The sequence below is a fragment of the Lepidochelys kempii genome, chromosome 1 (genome assembly GCF_965140285.1).
Source record: "Lepidochelys kempii isolate rLepKem1 chromosome 1, rLepKem1.hap1, whole genome shotgun sequence".
In the NCBI taxonomy this organism is placed as follows: Eukaryota; Metazoa; Chordata; order Testudines; family Cheloniidae; genus Lepidochelys; species Lepidochelys kempii.
Genome location: NC_136380.1, coordinates 218,039,642 through 218,058,838, shown reverse-complemented (window position 1 = coordinate 218,058,838; position 19,197 = coordinate 218,039,642). Strand labels below are relative to the sequence as shown.

The window sequence follows — 19,197 nt, the reverse complement described above, 5'->3', positions numbered from 1 at the left end:
CCGACAAAACTGGCCCAAAAGAGACCATGGATGCAGAAAAGCTGATTAAATGGATAATAGAGAGCCAACAACAGCAGGCAGTCCAAAAACAGCAAGAACGAGGGGCAGCTACTGCAACTGATACCTGCCAGCAGCAACAGCAAGCAGCCCAGCAGCAGCAGCTGCTCAGAGAGCTGGCAGCCCAGCGGCAGGAGCAACAGCAATGCCTACGCAACGGTAGCGGAACTCCTGACGGCCCAGAGCGCATCTAATGCTGCGTTGCCAGGACACTCAGGTGATGTCCCTCCCCCTGGGCTGCTCGTCAAGCTCACGAAAATGGGTCACGAGGGTGACCCAGAAGCCTTCTTGGCTACCTTTGAGGAGCGGCCTGCTGCAGCGTGCTGGCCACAGAAACACTGGGCCATCCTCATAGCCCTGTATTTGATGGGACCTGCCCAAGTCGCCTACAGGATCCTGGACCCCATAGAGGCACTGGATTATGTTAACGTAGAAGCAGCCATTTTAGACTACATGGTTATCAACCCCGAGACATTCCACCAATGACTCAGGAAGGAAAAATACCCGCCGGGAGCGTGGTTGGGGTAGTGGCACAGTGCCTGAAAGAACAGCATTGGCGCTGGCTGTGGCTGGACACCAAGAAGCCGACTGGAGTACAAGTAGCAGAGCCTATCCTGCTGGAGCAGTTCATCCAGGTTCTCCTGGCCGGTGGGAGAGGATGGGTGAAGCGCCATCGACCAGCAACACTGGCAGAGGCTGTAACCCTAATGGAGAATTATGTGGCTGCAGCGGGTCCGGCCTCGCTGATACTTAGGACCAAGACACCTGAACTCAGGACACCGACACATAGTGGAGGCCGGGCTGGGATGGAGAGCCCAGGATTGCTGAATTGGATGCTCCACTTTAGATTGCTCCTGTCCACGGGGCCTGACCCCCGCCACCAAGGTGGAGCTGCAAGGGGACCAAGGTCCCTGGGAAGCGGAGTAAATGCCCCCTGGGAAACCCCACAACCCCAGAGGAGGGCCAGCCAGCCGCAGCTCCAAAGGGTAACTGTTTTGAGTGTGGACAGAAAGGACATTTTTAGGTAGGAATACCCCTTGGACTGCAGCTATAGCCAGACCTGGACTGCATGCATTAAGGCTTGCAGACAGCACCCAGCCAAGATGCTAATCCTAGCATGGGCCATTGGGTCTGAGGTAACAGGCCTGGTAGACTCTGGATGCAACCAAACAATTGTGCAAGAAAATTTAGTAGTCTCTCGACATGTCAAGCACTCCCATCTATCTCCAGTGCATAGACTGGGACATTTAACCCTACCCCACAATGGAAGTGCAGCTGAGGATAAGGGGCTACACCAAGACCTACTGGATAGGGCTATTGGGCACCCTGGTCTACCCCAGAATACTAAGGCAGGACTGAAAATCATAGAATCATAGAATCTTAGAATATCAGGGTTGGAAGGGACCCCAGAAGGTCATCCAGTCCAACCCCCTGCTCGAAGCAGGACCAATTCCCAGTTAAATCATCCCAGCCAGGGCTTTGTCAAGCCTGACCTTAAAAACCTCTAAGGAAGGAGATTCTACCACCTCCCTAGGTAACGCATTCCAGTGTTTCACCACCCTCTTAGTGAAAAAGTTTTTCCTAATATCCAATCTAAACCTCTCCCACTGCAACTTGAGTTGAGGAGGTTAAATGGTTGAGGAGGTCCTGAAATGGTGGAGCGGAGACCCACCCCCCCTTCCCCAAAAATGGAAATCAGCCCAATCTCAGAGGGGGTTTATGGGGCAGGGCAAAATGGAAGACCCTGGGGAAGGTCACTCCTGTCAGCCAGGAATGTCAACCCAGTTGCCTGATAGCTCAGGGGCACCCAAAGGTGTAAGTCCTATATGGCTACCTAAGAATGAAGATTTCATGCAGGAACAGACTCGGAGCTGGGCATGGGAGCAGATAGCCTTCTCTGATGGAGAAAAGCGTAAATCTCGACAACTAAAGCAGTGGCCCCACTTCAAGCTCCAGAATCAATGGCTCTACAGGGTAATGTGGGACCCCCAAATGCAGGAGACAGTGAGACAGCTCCTGGTCCCCAAAAAGTTCTGCCAGATGGTTCTCCACCCAGCACACTTGGTGCTGTGTGTGGGACACTTGGAGAGAGAAAAGATGCTGGAGAGAATTGCCCTCGGGTTCTTCTGGCTGGGGATACACAAAGAAATAGGCAATTTTTGTGCCTCATGCCCTGAATGTCAGCTGGGAGGACCCGAAGGGACACCCTGGTTCCACTCTCTGGTGGGGGTACCTTTTGAATGGGTGGACATTTAGTGGGGCCCCTTGAGAAAACCCACATTATTGATTGTGGACTATGTAACACAATACGCTGAAGCTATTCTCCCACCTTCTTCTGCAGCGTGGTGCATGGGTCACTTGCAGGTTTAAACTTGTTCAAATGGTAGATTCTCTGTAATTTGAAGTTAAGTCATGATTAAGGCTAAGATTTTGTCACATCTTTTTAGTAAAAGTCACAGGTCACAGGCACTTAGTCCTGCCATGAGTGCAAGGACTGGACTAGATGAACTCTCAAGGTCCCTTCCAGTTCTATGATTCTATGAATAAAGAAAAAGGTCACAGGCTTCTGTGACCATCTGTGACTTTTACTAAAAATATGCATGACAAAATAGGGAGCTGCAGGCTCCCCACACCACCTAGGGGAGCCTGTCTCAGAGATACAGGGTCCCCCTACTGCCCGTGGCAGGGCTCAGAGCTCCAGGGCACTCCAGCAGCCCATGGCAGCTGGGAGCTCCAGGGCACCCCAATGGCCTGCAGTGGCTTGGAGCTCCAGGGCACCCCAGCTGCACATGGCGGCTTCATGCTCTGCGGCACCCCAGCCGTCCATGGCAGCTCTGTGCTCCAGGGCTTCCGCAGCAGCCAGGAGCTGCAAAGCACCTCTATGGTAGCCAGGAGCTCACGGGGGCGGGGGGCACTGCCTGTGGTGGCCAGGAGCTTGGGGTCTCCCCACGGCATGGGAGCTCTGTGGCAGCTGCGAGCTTGGCCCCCACAGTTCCCAGCTGCCAGGGGTGGCAAGGGACCCTACAGCTCCCAGGAGCTGGAGGCTCAAGTCATGAAGGTCTATGAAAGTTACAGATTCCATGACTTCCATGACCTCTGTGACAAAATCGTAGCCCTAATGATGATTTGAGGACTTGGGGAGGCCTCAGCTGGAGTGCTATGTCCAATTCTGAGCACCACACTTTAGGAAAGATGTGGGCAAACTGGAGAGAGTCCAGAGGAGAGCAACAAAACTGAAAAAATGTTTAGAAAACCTGACCTATAAGGAAAAGTTTAAAAAAAAAAACTGGGCATTTTTAGTCCCTGAGAAAAGAAAACTGAGGGGAGACCTCATAAGTCTTCAAATATGTTAAGGGCTGTTATAAAGAGGATGGTGATTGATTGTTCTTCATCTCCACTGAAAGTAAGACAAGAAGTATTGGGCTTAATCTGCAGGTAGGGAATTAGGAAAAGCTTTCTAACAGTAAGGATAGGTAAGCACTGGAATAGGCTTCCAAGGGAGGTTGTGGAATCCCTGTCACTGGAGGTTTTTAAGAACAGGCGGGACAAATGCCTGTCAGGGATGGTCTCAGTAGACTTGGTCCTGCCTCAGATCAGGGGGCTGGACTAGATGACCTCTTGAGGTTCCTTCCAGCCCTACATTTCTGTGATTCTGTGACTTCAGTAACTCAGCCAGAGGTTAGGGGTCTATTACAGGAATGGGTGGATGAGGTTCTGTGGCCTGCAATGTGCAGAAGATTAGATTAGATCAGTGGTTTTCAACCTTTTATTATTTGCAGACTCCTAAAAAATTTCAAATGGAGGTACGCCAGTGTTCCCTCTAATTTTTCCCACACATGCTGAATGAATTTTGTTCTGTGCACCAATATGGAGGTGATGTGTGACATAGCCGGGGTCGGGGCTGGATTTGGGCCAGGGGAGGGCACCCTGGCCGCAGCAGGTCCAGGCCAGGTCTGGGTTGTGGGTTTGGGCCGGGGCAAGGGCCCCCCTCCCCCGGCAGGTCCATGGCTGAGTTGGGGCCGGGGAAGGGGTGCCCCTGCCCCAGCTATGGCAGGTTGGGAGCTAGTTTGGGGCTGGGGCTGGGTTCGGACTGGTTGCAGCAGGTCCCAGCTGGGCGGGTTCCCTGAGTGCCTGCACGATGCTAAATAGGCTGCTGCGTGGCCACGCACCTTACAGGGATCTTAGGTATGGACCCCTTTGAAAATCTTAGCCATAGTCTGTGGACCCCCAGGGATCTGCAGACCACAGGCTGAAAACCACTGATGTATGGTAATGACAACCTTTCACAGACCCCTTACACATAGTCTGGGATCCCACTTCCCATGGGTGCATGAATCACAGATTGAAAACCACTCGACTAGATGATCATGACGGTCCCTTCTGATCTTAAAGTCTGAGTCTGTCTCCTAGGGAACTCCTTCCTACTCATCATAGACCATGCCCTGTCTCCATTGGATAAACTCCATGAAGGATACCAACACCTAGATCATGAGGTGGTACCTCTTCCTGGAGCCCTATGACTTCCAGGTACTTCATCACCAACAGGCACACACAAATGCTGATTTCTTTTTTCGGGATGGAGGGGAGGTGGCAGGAGGAAGACTCATCTTCCAGTCTTAGCCTGAGTGTGATGGGATATATAAGCCCTACAATGGGGAGCCAAGGGTTAACAAGCAGCACTGGGCCCAGAAAGTCATGCCCATCTGTACCTGCTGGGCATGCTCACAGTGGAGGCAGAGCTCAAAAGGGAACGGCCCAGCTCAGTCAGGGTGAGCAGAGCAAGGGAGCAGTCCTACGCTGGTAGGCTGCTGGAGCAGCACACTGTCTACACCAGACCCTGTGGAAAGAGCCACCAAAAACCCCTGTGGAGACAGGGAATATGCGGGGAGGGCTGCAACTGAAGGAGAAGAGCCTCCGGATCAGTCAGTGAGAACCACCCTCCTCTCCATGAGTTCAGAAGCCAACCCTTGTTGAGGCTGTGGAGAGGGCTGAGAATGCGATAGGAAGTGACCCAGGGAGCAGGCTTGGCGGCGTCCATCCTCCAGGCCACATGTCTGAATGGCTAGCCACAGGGCCCTGGGTTGGAACCTAGTGGAGCAGGGAAGGCCCAGGTTCCCCCACTGCTGGACCCACAGGCTCTTGCTGCTAGGCAATACAGCTGGGGCTCAGACACTGAACCTCCCAGCAGAGTCTGACACATTTGGTTAATCAGTGCCCCAAGAAGAAGCAGGCTGCCCCTAGGAATGCTGACCCTGTGCCTGGAAATGTGGGGTTTCTGAGAGTGAAGCACAGAGTGGGGTGGCTGTGGCAGGGATTGGGTCCCAACAGGCTCCAGATGTCTCTGAGATGTTGGGTCTGGGGCATTAGTGCCCCTTTACAACCTGGGAGAGATGGCATTACCGGGTTTGTGGCTCCTGACTCAGTGGCCTACCAGCCTGAGCCTGACTGCGTAATAGAGACTATGGAATCCACAGCCTGGGCTGTGGCATCTGGCTTCCTGGCAAAGCCCCAAAGCAAAAAATGGCCATTGACTGTGAAGGGAGCTCCAGTTTCTGAGGGTACAGCGAAGCAGGCTAGTTTGGGCAGGGTAGGGAGCACACTGCTCAGGATGCTGCTGAGGTTGGGGACATGGAGAATTCTTAGGCATTAGTTTTGCCCCCTGGATCCAGGAGCTCCTCCCATTTCTGTGACGTCCCCCCCCACACACACACACTCCAAACCCTTGAGGTCAGCAGTGACTCCGTCCCACACATTCTCAGGCTCAATGACCTCAGATTCCTGAGCCCTGAATGCCTGATGGGGGATATACCCTGGATGCTATTGATAGGTTTCTGGCTGTGGCTAAGGGGAAATTGGTTTCCTGAGCTTAGTCTCATTGTGTTGCCTGCTCCATATGCTATGAGATGTGCCTCTGTCTGAGTTTGACAAACAGAAGTGCTACAGATTGAAAAAACCTGATGATCAAAGTGCATGTCTCTTTGACCAATGGAAATGTTGGGGATTAATGGATATAGGAAAATATGGTGGTTTTGTTTGAGATTTGGGAGGGAGGAGGGGTTTTTTTGTTTCTGCCTTTTTCTTATTTTTTTCTAATGAGTACTGGTCTAATGGATACATTTGTACGTGGCTCTCTGATGTGAATGGGTGGAGGGACATTACAAAAGTTTGGCTCTTTATGAGTATCTGTCCCAGAAAAAGGTGGACACTTTTTTATTTTTTCAAGAGACCCACACAGAGGCTGGCAACCAAACTGATGGGCCGGCTGATTGGAGAGGGAATGTTTTTCTGGGTCATGGTTTCACTGCAGGTACAGGGGCTGCCTGCCTCTCTGTGGGCAACATGAAGGCTGATTGATGGTTGTGCAGGTTTTGACTGAACATCAGCATTCTTTTGAGCAGACTTCCTTGGCTCACGTAAATTGGAAGAGTGACATACTGCATCTGGGGATTTGAGTAATCTCCAACCTTCCAGTTTTTCCGGGGGCACTACTGTAGAGCCAAACTGGCTTTAATGCATTTGATATTTTGCTGGGACTTGATGATGATTTGAGTTGGAAATAGCAGGGAGTTATGAAAAAGCTGGAGAGGAACTTGCAAAAGTGAAGATGGTGTTTGCCTCAACTTTCCTTCTGAGGGCAGACGTTAGTCATTAATAATTTATCAGCCTCCATGTTGTGGCACAAATGTATTGTTTTGGATCCCCTTCCATGCTTTTAAGAAAAAGTTCAGACGGTTCTTTTGGACTTTTGCTAGGATGGCCATCATTGGCTGAGGCAGAATGGTTTGTGTCTGCCTGTTGTGCCAGGGGCTCAAGGTCTCATTGATCCTTTGAGCAGAGTCACTACTTTTTAGTTACAATCTCTGTAACAGCTGTTGTTTGAGGATAAGCCCGTTTCTTGGAAGCAAATGGCCTTTGCTTTTCTTTGGTCTGTAGGGGGTTTGGGTTCTGATCTGGAACATTTTTTCGAACCCTGGTGCCTCAATTTAGAGTGTTTGTTTTTAAGCTGAGGCAACAGGACAGGCAGCTGGAGTTCCCAGGACTGCTTGCAGAACTCCTTGTTTATAACCCTGCCATGCACATTCCTAGTCTTGTTTCTAGGAGTCTTGTCTCTTCCCTTATTGTAGCAGGTATAACAAAACTGGTTAATGTGATTAGTCTTACCATTTTACGTGGGTCTCAGCTGATATGTTGGCTGTCAAGCCTGGTTTTCACTCCGTTTGCTGGGTTGCTTGGTTTTTATCAGAGGTGGAATCAGCACTTCCTAGGGGTAATATTGCAGTTTGGACGGTTGCCTCCTTGAGGGAACCAGTCCTGATTATACTAATGCTTCTATTTTCCTGCCTGTTGATCCTGCTGTGGATTGGGATGTTGACAAGCCTAGCAGCTTGCTTGCCTTCAATGGGTCTTCTGAACTTATTTATAATATTTTAGGCCATAAGTCACTGTTTACGCTTGTGGTAAAGATATGTCATTTTTGAATGCTTGTTGATGATCCTGATACAGTATGGGGGAAAACAATTTCTGGTGGTGGATTCCACCCATCCATTCTGGTGAACTGTAAAGAAGCCTCTCATCACAAAGAAGATAGGTGATCTCCAATGGAGAATTCTTCACGGGGCTATTGCCACGAATGTGTTTGTGCAACTTTTGACTCCACAGGTGTCGGTGTCCATGTTCTTTTTGTGACACAGAGGAGACTATTTTTCATACATTTCTTATTTGGTCCAGGTTACAGCCATTATTTGTTTTACTTCAGGGTATTTTTTGTTTATTGTCCCTTGATTTTTCTCCTACTGTATTTATTTTGACTGTTAAGTTTAGGTGCACAAATAGATCTATGATATGCCTTGCAAAGTTTATTTTGGGTCAAGCAAAGATGGCCATTTTAAAAAGTATATGTAAATTATTTGGTACCGGGATTGCCGATGTTCTTTTTTGTTTTGGTGTTTGGGGTTTTTTTTAGATTTTTAGTGATTTTACGTCCTCTTCTGGAGTTTAGATATTATACACTTTTATAAGGTATTTGACTGAATAAATTGATCCAAATAGCGTATACGTGATTAGTTTATAATATATAATATAAGATATTAGTTTATAAGTTAGACTCTTGGAATTGCACTTTGTACTGTTCGGGGCTTGGCAACTGTTTTTGAATTTGTATTTTTGTTTTTGCTGTGTTTCTGCACTGATATTACTAAAAGTGTTTTAAAAGTCAAAAAGTCTCTCTCCCCATTAGCTGTTACCAGTACAGGGTGTATGAAACCAAGTGCAAGAGTCCTGTTTTCAGTAGAGGTCAATGGTACATGTATAAGGCATCTGATTTCTACCCCCCTCCCGCTCTCCCCCCCACAACCTACCTCCTCTGTTAATCTCCCATTGTATCTTTTTCTTACTACATTTCTCTCTCCTTCCCTCTGTAACTCTTTCTAGGTACTTTTTTCATATATCTCCTCCTTTTCCTTTCTCCTTTCTTTCCATCCCTGAATATCCCCAAATGTAACACTTGTTTCCATTTCCAGAAATATTTGGGGACCTGAGTGTATCATTCTTTAATGCAATTTGTTACAGTTTGAGAAGGAATTATATTTAAAGTTTATTTTCCACTAATATCCCACAGGACTTTCAAATTCCAGATATATATCCTGGTTCTGAGTCCTGGCTCCATCGCTGTGCTGTAACAAGAGGAATTCAGGATCATTTAAAGAACATAATTGAGCACAAGAGCAATGGGTAGGGAAATCATATAAATTAACTGGCTAGATGTATGTACATAGGGCTTCTGCTTTAGGGGGTTTATTAATTTCATTTTCAGGGTTTATTTTGTAACTATTTTTGAGTTCTATATAGATGTCCAAAAATCTGGGTTTTTCTGAACTTTCTCTTGGTATATACACATAATATTGTTTGAAATAGCACTACATTAAAGCACACTAGGAAATTCTAGTGTGCACCAAGAAGGGTCTACATGGCCCAACTAATGTGCAATGTGTTAGTGCATTTTAGAAATTAGATCTCTGCATAGTCTGCATTACTGCTCCATGTAGACAAGCCTTTAGCCACAAGCCAGGGAGCAGGGATATCATCTTTATACACAAATTACACTGGGAAAAGGGTGAAGTCAACATGAACTGAGTAACCATTTCCAGTTTTTATTGGGTAAACTCAAATTTATAATTTTTGGGGGGGGATTACCAATATTTATCTGTTAAAACCTAAAATCAGATGCCTTATACATGTACCATTGACCTCTACTGAAAACAGGACTCCTGCACTTTGTGTCATACACCCTATACTGGTAACAGCTAATGGGGAGTCTCCTTTAGCTTAAGTGGTTAGTTCCTGGGCTTTTGGAGCAGGAGGAATGCAGTTTCATCACTGCTGCTGCTGTGATGTTCCATGTGGAGCAAGATGACAACCATGAAGTCCTAGATGGCCACATATGTGTTTCAAGAAGAGGGCACAAAAATGTCCCAGGAACAGAGAAAGCAGGATCAGATAAACAAAGGAGAGGAGAGAAAAGCCCAGAACTAAGATGCATGATTTTCATGGAAAGCTGACAGATGGAGTGCCTGGCAACCAGCGAATCAGCTGGCAGAGAGAGTAATGACATCACCCCGTGTCCATGAGCCAGGAGTTAGAAAGCTAAGCATCCTCCCTTCACTAGCTGCTTTGCAAAATGGGCTATAGGAGGGGACTCACCCTAGGGAACTGGACTGTGTGGGGGGGGGGAGAGACGGCAGGAATCAGAATCTACAGGAGGAATGAGGAGCAATTTCTGCATTGCATTTGCCATTTTGGCTGCTATTAGGTAGATGGTGAAGGTAAAGAAAAAAGAGTGGAGGGAAGATAGGAGGGACAGAAAAAGAAAGGGAAAGAAAGAGTTGTGTGATCATTCATATCATAACTTGAACCCACTTAAACAGCCTTGCCTTAAAATTTTCAAAATGTTTTGTGAGCCTGAGGGAGCAAAGCTATGACCTCCCCTCCCACCACTGGAATATCCTCCCTCTCCACTCTCAGCTGGCCAGCTTCCCTACCCCTTCCCCTAACAGGACCTGAGGCCTCCCTATTTATTGTTGCTCACTTGGAGATGGTGCTCAGTGACCTTCTTCCCCTACTACTGCCTCCTGTACCTCACAGCTCCTTCCTTTGATCTTGGGAGGCATAAGCTGGCCAATCATCCCCCATCTCCTGGGTTCAAGGGAGCTGCCAGGCATAGTCACAGTCCTGTAGCCAATCCCAAGGAAGGAAGGGTAGGAAGTAGCCCAAGGTCCCTCATTAATAAGGCAGCAGGAGATGGAAACCTTGTAGGGGAAGGCAGTGCCCCATGAGGCATAGAGTTGTAACCCTCACTGGTTCTCTAGAAACTGCATGCTAACCCAATCATTCATAGTGCACAGGTCCGAGGGAAATCCTCAAAGTGTCCTAGTTACCACACCAGGCCTGGTGGGGCGCTACCTTCCCCTACTGGTGCAGAGCTTCTGCAGTGGGTGAGCCAGCACTTTCCACCCTTAGAGAGCCTTCGGACAAGCCACCACTGGGGATGAAAAATTAAGTCAGTGGCTAGCTGGTCCTTCCCACTTCCAGCCCTTCCAAAGAGCTGGGAAGGAGACAACTGGTCCCAGGAGGCAGCGAAAGGAGTGCAGAAGGTGGGAGGAATTACAGGAGTCCTGCAGTCATTAGGGGAGCTAATGAGGCATTCTGGGCTACACTGCTATCCATCTGTTCCACTGGCGCCAGCCAATGCAATTCTTTATATATGGCCAAGACTGGGGTTTAGATGAGAGCTAGTTAGCATCAACTCAATCCAGACAAGAGAGAGGAGATGCCAATAAGGTGATGAAACAACAAAGAGAAATAGTGGAGGTGATACCTGGCACCTGGGTAAAAAGTCTCTTGGAGCCTTTGCTGTTTCTAGATCTCAAGCCAGCAGTGATGTCCCTGAGTGCTTCTGTCCACCTGTGCTTGTCTAGGAGGTGGAAACTTTTTCTCTTGAAGCTGGACCTCATTTCAGTAATTCAGGCCTTTGCTCTCTAGGTTGAATCACTGTAATGTGCTATACAGATTGAGTTCCTGAAAAGCATTTAGAAACTTCAGATAGCACAGAACGTGTTTCACATAGGGACCATATTACACCTGTGTGCCACATAAAAAAATTCAAGGTGGTTGGTTTTGACCTCTAAATCTTTTTGTGGTTTGAGTCTCTTATAACTCAGAAACCACCTACCTTCTCATTGTGTTCTCCACAACAGCCGAAATCAGACATTGCACTTGGGTTAATAACCCTCAGTTTTAAACCTCTGGGGAGCTATGTGCAGGCTGTTCTTAGTGAGGGGTCATCAACTTGGATTCAGTTTCCTCCACACACACCCTCTCCTTTCCCCTCCAACTTGGTCCAACAGGGTCTGAGGTTTTTGTATTTCTGGGCAGGCTGCAAGGCTCATTTGCTTACCCAGGGGAGTTGGAAGCTTGGGGGTTGATGGAGAATGACTTTGTGATATTAGTTAGCATTGGTTTAGCCTTCAATGCCAATGAATTTATTGCTATTTATTGTGAATATTCTTGGAGGCAATTCAATATTTTATAAATAGGACAACTGTAAATGAAAAAAGTATAGAGGATGGTGCCCTTGCACTTAGTGGACATTGGAGGGAGCTACAGCACTCCACATATCCTAGTTCACTATGATTACATTTCATATACCTTCAGAGCTAGGGTCCCTAGTCAATTTAATTTTTTATGGCTCCTCCTTTAAACCTCGCTCTGCTTCTGAGTGATCTGGTTCTGCACCTCTTTAGTTGGGAGGTTTTGGGGGAAGAAGAATCTGTGATTTTTCTCCACAGTCCTTCCCCATGAAACTTGATATTTCAGGAGATCTGATCACCTCCAGGAAACTCAAAAATCTCCCTCTATTTCTGCCTATCTCCCCTCTTTCTCTCACTCGGCTGCAGGCATCTTACCCCAGCAAAGTAGATCTGGGGGACCTCCAAGTTAACCTTGGTGGATGCATGTCATGATATGGGTGACTCGAGGGAAAAGTGCCAACCCCAGTGACCCAATATAATGCTAGGGGGTGCTGTGCCACAGGGAAACTCTCCCCTCTGAGTCATAGGAGTGTTCAGATCCCCAAAGCTTTAGTGTGGTTTGATGGGGTTCCACGTGTCAAGGAGTAGTGTGAATGGCTCAGCAAGGGGTGTTCTTCCCTCTTGAGTCAGTACTGACCCTAACGTCATAACATGTTGCTAGGGAAGTTGTCATGCAGGCAATGTAATATTTTCATTGCAAAACAAAACCAACTGCCCTGGGGCAATTCAAACTCTCATGATGCTTTCCACCCCAGAGATCACTGCTTTTCAGTGAGCGGGCGAATGATCCCTGAGTATAAAGTCTGTAATGCATTTGGGAAGCCATCAGTTTCAGCTAATTTCATTCTCTCTATCTCTGCATCTCCCTGGCCTTCACATACACTTGTAACTTAATGCCTGGTTACTATGTCTCAGCAATGAGAAATTAATGAGTTTCTGTAACCTGTTTCAATGTAACACTGTGTGTTCATTTGAGTCAGGGTAGGCAAGGGGAATATTCCTGGGAGCCAGAAAGTTTCTTATAGGATCGATTATTACTTGAGCTCTGATACCATCTTTTGAGTCATTCCCCTATTGTGCCCTGTGCTGGCAGTAGAGATGGACCTAAGCCACAGAGTTCAAAGCCAGATCCAATCTTCTCCTAAATTTGGGGTATTTAGATCGGGGCTTGTGTTCACCCCAGTCTAAAGATGGGGACAGCTATGAAATTCACATCTTCAAAGTTCAGGGGAGTTTGGTCCTGATCCTTTTCTGTTTCGCAGGTGATTGTACCTTTACTGTGATGGCCTTGAGGATGTAGAACTCTCTCCACCTGGACCTCTGCTTCATCAAGACCAGTTCTGATGGGCTGGAAAACCCTTCTGGGAGCCCACAAGGGAGGCTGAGAGTGTTCAGCCAATATGCATTCAGCTCCTCACTCCTGCAGCTTCACATACCATAGCCAAGCATCCTTCTTTGTCACATGGGATGCAAAGCCCCCATGTTTGGCCAAGTGTGTTGAAATTCTCAGAGCTCAGACATATCACCTCCCCCCACCCCCCTCAGTGAGATAGGAGGAAGTTGTTCCAGTGTTTCCTTTCCTCCCTAGCTCCCTGCTTGAAGGCTTCCTCCTCCTTTCTTCCTGGGAGCTTCTTCTGCCCAAAGGAGGACTTCCTTTCCAACCCCCAATCCAATGCATGTTCTTACTCAGTGTATAGCATCTTTTAGAATTGCCACTTCCTGGAGCTGTACTGGTGTAAAACATATATACACACACATTAAGGGGTTGCTATGGAGTAATTTACCTCAGTTTTGAACTAGGGTAAGTTGCAGCAGTGCAGAATGATCTGCACCAGCATAAACCATGTCGACATTAGATGTTTGCACTGGTGCAGCTCCCAGATGGCTACAATTCCAGTGTTGTCAAGGCCTAAATGTAGACTTCACTGATGTTTTAATCATTCATCTCTTTTATCTAACTCTGCAGCTATCTTTGAAGTGCCCCAGTAGCTCACAAGAGTGAGGAGGAGAGGGAGAGGGGGCACTTTGTAGAAAAGATCATTTTTATTGTCCACTAATAATATCCTCATCTGTAGTTGTTCCTTCATTTAGAATTAAAAGGTGTGTTAATCCCATCTAAATGTGGCTGTGAAAAATATTTACATTCACTTCAGAATATGTTTGTTTTGCTTAATAAAAACACTTAAAAATTCAAATGATCTCCTCTCATCAATCTATTCCCCTCTCCTTATAGATCACTCTTCAGCTCCCTCTTTCCTTCTGTCACTTGTGTCCTTCACTGTCTTTCTTTGTTTCTTCCTGTGTGTGTTTTTTTTTTATTGTTTTGTTCTGTATCTGTCTTTTCTCTCTCCCTGTTTTTTCTTCCTCTGTTCCTCTTCCCCAGCCCTTTCTCTCTTTTCTGTGCTCTTTCTTATGGTTTCTCTTGCTGTATGTATCTTTTTGTACCTCTCTCACTGTCTGTCTCCTTGGTTTCCTTTCTGTCACTTTCACTGGAATGTTGGCAGAGACATTATTTTCAAAGAAACACAGGAACTGACTGACTAAATAAAGTATCTAGGAATGGGGCAGGAGGTTTCTGTTCTAGAAGGGTCTGTATTCCAAGAGCCCCTTCTCCCTTTTTAGCAAAGGAGACTTACATTCCATGCCCACCCACAATCCCATTCAGAGTCAGGATCTCCCCCTCCACTCGCACACAGACCTTGGCCAGGAGTGATGGATTGCACTGCAGTAAGGGCTGGGATCACTGCAGGCAAGGGAGGAGTAGTCACACTGCCAGCATCAGGGCAGGAAGGAGAGAGTGGGGACTGAGCACAAGAGGAGAGGGGGCGGAGATGTCTGGGAGGGTGTGTGTTGTGCGTCTGCAGACTACTGCACCATTCTGACTTTGGCTGAGCATCTTGGAGAGCAGAGGTCTGAAAGATAGAGCCAAAAGAGGCACAAGGCAGAATGAGCTCTGGCAGCAGATGGAGGCTGCCACAAGGGCAATAGGAGAATGGCTGAGAGAGAGAGAAATGAATGCATTCTTATGTGGTACAATAACCATATAACAATACACAATAGTACTAGAGCTCTCTCTATTTCTGTTGCTGAAACTATAGCAGGCAGGGCTATGGCATAAATGTAGAAACATACAAAAGGTCAAATGATGCATACTGAACAGTATATTAAACATATTTTCACTGTACTCAAGAGGAAGATGACAATATGATCTTTGGCCAGAGTCAAGGTGCATCAGTAGAGCTATGCATAGGTCTCAGTGTAGGAATAGCAGGAGGTGCTGCGGGTTAAAACCAAGATGAAAGAGCTGAGCTGCTGGGGGTGGGGTAAGAGGAAGCATGATGGAATAACAGGAGGCGCTGCAGGTAAAGAGTGAGGTGCATAGGAGGAACTGGTAGCTTGAGGCAGGACTGGACTAGCAAGGAGTGCTATGGGTCAGGATTGAGGGGGCACTGGAAGAGTTTTGGGTGGGGTTCCCAGGACTGCAACACCTTGTGGAGCTGGTAAGGCCGGAACTACTGACGTTCTTTGAAGCGGGTGGGGATGGTGGGGGAAGAGTTGGCTGAAAAAGTTTATGCCCTCATGAATTCTGGCAGAGGCAACGAGAACATGCTCCCTTTGCTGGATGCATTTATAAATAGAAGATGACCCCCCACCCACACATACACAGTAGCAATTACAATGAATATAGCATGGATAATTTTTGCCTAGCACATTTCCCTTCCTCCCTTTTCTCTTCCTTTCTTTCCTTTCTGCCTCTGTTTTTTTCTCTATTTTCTCCATCTGTTTCTTACTCCCTGTCCAGATTTCTTTCTGGCTGCTTCCTCTCCCCTTCTTTTAACATCTTGCACTACATTCTTTCATCATCCTTTCTTCATCAGCCTCTCTGTCATTTATTTCATCCATCCTTTTCTATCCCTTCATCTTACTCTCATTTCTTCCATCAATTTCTTTCTCTCCCCTCAGGCTTGATTCTCCACTGCCTACACCATGTGACATCTTACACACACACCATTTTGCCCAGATAAAAATAACAACCCCGAGTTCAAAGCAGTGGAGAAACAAGCCCGGAATCTCTTCTACTTTCTTTCTGTTGGAGACACATGAGAAGATCTCACACAGGCATGCATGGGAGATACAGATGGTGGGGGGAAGGACTGTAAGGAGATTGAGGGTGTGTCTGGTATTCATGCAATCAGCCTGCAGGAGGCTGCCTGGCCCCTGCAACTCCTCCCAGTGACTCCCACACAATTCCCTTTCCTCTGTTTCAGATGCTTCTCACACGCTCCCCGCTCTGGCCATTCCCCCCTCCCACCACCATCCTTTGCCGACATCACACTGCACCAACTACAGCTGCCAGCTGCAGTGACCTACTTCTGCCCACTCTGCAAAGTATCTCTTTCTCCTCCAAACCTTCACTGGCTGCAGCAGAAGAAAAGGGAGCAGAGTCACTCCACACCCCAATCAACCTCCTAATAATTGCTTGTGTAATGCTCCCCCCACAGGGAATAGAAGATCCTAGAGACACCCCCCTGGTCCTGACAATTTGCTGCTTCTGTTTAGTGCAGGCAAAGGGCACTGAACATATAACCAGGAGACAGTTTAAAGAGAATCTGATGGAGTGATCACTCCCTGCAATGAGTTTAGTCTCAAAAGCTCCTCACCCCCATCTAACTCATCGTCTAGTGCAATTGTCATACCAGATGTAAAACATCATGGGAACTGGGATAACCCCAGGGGCTCTTTAACATGCTCTATAAAGCCCTTTGGCTCATAGGGCAAATGTTTATCATCCCTTTTCCGGTCCTGCCCCTAAGACACAGCACTCTGCGCCTGCATCAAACCATGCCCACCAACCCTTGAAATACCATCAACATTCAGCGAAGGACAATGTGGGAAAGAGATGGAGGCCCAGAACAAGACAGTCAAACAGAGAAAAGAGAATAGATGGCAAGAACAAGAGAGGGAGAGACAGAAAGAAGGAACTTTCCCAAGGCTGAAATAGAGAAAGAAAAAAGTAGAAAGAAACAGAAAGTGAGAGAAGGAATTAGAGAAGAGAGAGGGCCAGAAAGATGCAAGGGGGGAAAGAGGCCTGAAGGAAAGAATGATAGAGAAAAAGAAAATGAGAAAGACATGGAGAGATAGAAAAAGAGGGAGAGAGATGGGGATGCAGAAAATTGAAAAGAAAAGGACAAGGTTGATGATAGAGGATACATAGAAGCCCATCCCACCGTCCACCTTCTACATCTTGGGGTCTCATCAAAAAAACCCTCTCAAAGTGCTGCTGAACACCTCAAACTGCCACCATCAATCGCAGCCCATTTCTGTGCCCCCTAAATTAAACTTGCTCTCAAAGGCCACCATATTCCTCCCATCTCTCTAACTCCCCAGTATTATTTCCTTTCCCTGCAGTGCCATTTTAGCAGCAGCTGCACTGTTCTTCCTCATGGGACTGACTACTGGCTGGCTAAGCAGTGGACTTGAGATCAATCTATGTCAGTGGTTATCAAATGTATGTGATTGGGTCCCCCTTCTTTGTATCTGTAGTCATTCCCCCACCCCCTCCCCAAGTACATATACCACCACCCAGCTCTGAAGGCAGAATGCAGAGCAGCAGCTGCTAGCTGACCACCCAACTCTGAAGGCAGCGCTGAGCCAGCAGGAGCACAGAAGTAAGGGTGGCAATGTGAAAAGTTATATTCACCAGTATCACGTTTCACAGCAGACTTTGCACCCCATTGCCACCCTTACTTCCTCACTGCTACTGCCATCCTGGAGTTGACAGCTGGAGCTCCGTCCTCTCCTGGTGTGGGATTTGTGGGGACTAGGGGAAGGAGAGCCAGAGCTTCGGCTGCCTTCTGGTGAGGGATGGGGTGGGGGAGAAGGAGAGCCCAAGCCTGGCTGGCGGGGCTCCAGCTGTTCCCTTTATCCCTGCCTCCTGGGTGTGCATGGCCCTTCTGCAGGAGCCCCAGCCACCTGGGGCTGACAGCCAGAGCTCTTACACACACACACACACACACACACAAAGCACACAGCTGGCGCCTCCTTTGACACATTCCCGCACCTCCCTTGGGAGGCGCTCCCCCCATAGTTTGAGAACCGTTGATCTACATGATTCTCCAATTCTATCCCTATGTGTCTATTTGTAACTCTGTCTGCCTGATGATCTCTTTCCCTTTTTCTAAAGTACACAAAAGTATGGTATCACAAGCTTCTGGCCTTTTTAAGTTACCAGCCAAGCAAAATGTGCTGTCTAGTCCCCACACCCTGAGCCCTCAAATGGCTATAATCAGACAGGGTAAGCCTTGTTGTGTCACATCTAGCCCATTTCTCCGGGGACCAGTGCAGGACGACAGTTACTTTCCAGGGTTTTGTCCACTAGTCCTAGTTTTAAATGACATGAGCAAATCAACTTTCCTGGGGAGACTCTGTTCCACAATCTAACAGACCTTATCCCTGGGTTCAGTTCCATCCCATTATTTCTAGTTTACACCACACAATTCTTCTCCCTCCTAGGAGTCTGTGCCCTTCACATGCTTAACAGATGGGTTATGGTGCCCTCCCCAAGCCCATTAGTTAAGCTACACCCAGCTGTACAGATTGAATGTCTCCAGCTCTGGAATTCAGGAGGGGAAAGAAACAGGCACGAAAAAGAGAAAAAATTTAAATAGATATAAATTAGCAGCACCTTTTCCAGCTCCTCTCTCTCCTCCGCCTCCCTCCTTCTCCCCCCTGCTTCAGCCGATCTCGTCCCCCCCCCCCGTCCCCCCCGATGCGGCCCCACCCGTCCTGCCTGCGTCTCTAAGTACCGCGTAGGCATTTTGTGAGCTAACTCGGTGATTCTGCCCAGCGCGCACTGAGCTCCGGGGAGAGATGGAGGAGAGCAGCGGGAGGGGGAAGGCAAAACGGGCGTTTAGCCATTCTGACTCTGACTGCAGAGACCGGGCTGCTGGGGCCGGTTCTAGCCGGCTGGCACTGGGTGATGTGCGGGCTGCAGGGAGCTGAGTTGCTACTGCCGTTGCTGCTTCACAGCTATTGCTGCAGGGGGAAGTATGGAGGGTTTAGATGCGCACATACAATACAGTGCACATAAACAACCAGCTTACACGCTGCTACACCATGCAATGACACAAATGCAGTCACGTACTCACACTAAGCAAGGCTAATGTACGCATACTCACACTGTAATATACTCACACGCACTCCTTCGTGAGCACTCCTATACAATAATATACTGGCACGTACGCTAGTGCACCCCCACGCACTAACACACCCAGTCACATAGCCACGTGCACACTAACATCCCATGCACTAAGAAAAGGAGGACTTGTGGCACCTTAGAGACTAACCAGTTTATTTGAGCATAAGCTGTAGCTCAGGAAAGCTCATGCTCAAATAAATTGGTTAGTCTCTAAGGTGCCACAAGTGCTCCTTTTCTTTTTGCGAATACAGACTAACACGGCTGCTACTCTGAAACATCCCATGCACTGACATGCTCAACATCATGCACCCCTGCACACTAGTACACCCCCACCCTTTCAATCACAGACAAATGCCC

General features: G+C 47.8%; 1 protein-coding gene across 3 annotated transcripts in view; it reads right to left on the bottom strand.

Annotated features, from left to right (window-relative positions):
• Positions 1–18,852, bottom strand: part of MFAP5 (microfibril associated protein 5) — a 44,356-nt gene extending 25,504 nt beyond the window's left edge. The window contains exon 1 of one of the 3 annotated variants that reach the window (XM_073313684.2): positions 18,837–18,852. The gene's annotated coding sequence lies outside the window, so the exon portion shown is untranslated. Of the gene's footprint in view, positions 1–18,327; positions 18,377–18,820 lie in introns of those variants that run through there. The other 2 variants (XM_078849045.1, XM_073313675.2) reach the window with 2 other exon arrangements.
• Positions 18,853–19,197: the final 345 nt, after the last annotated feature.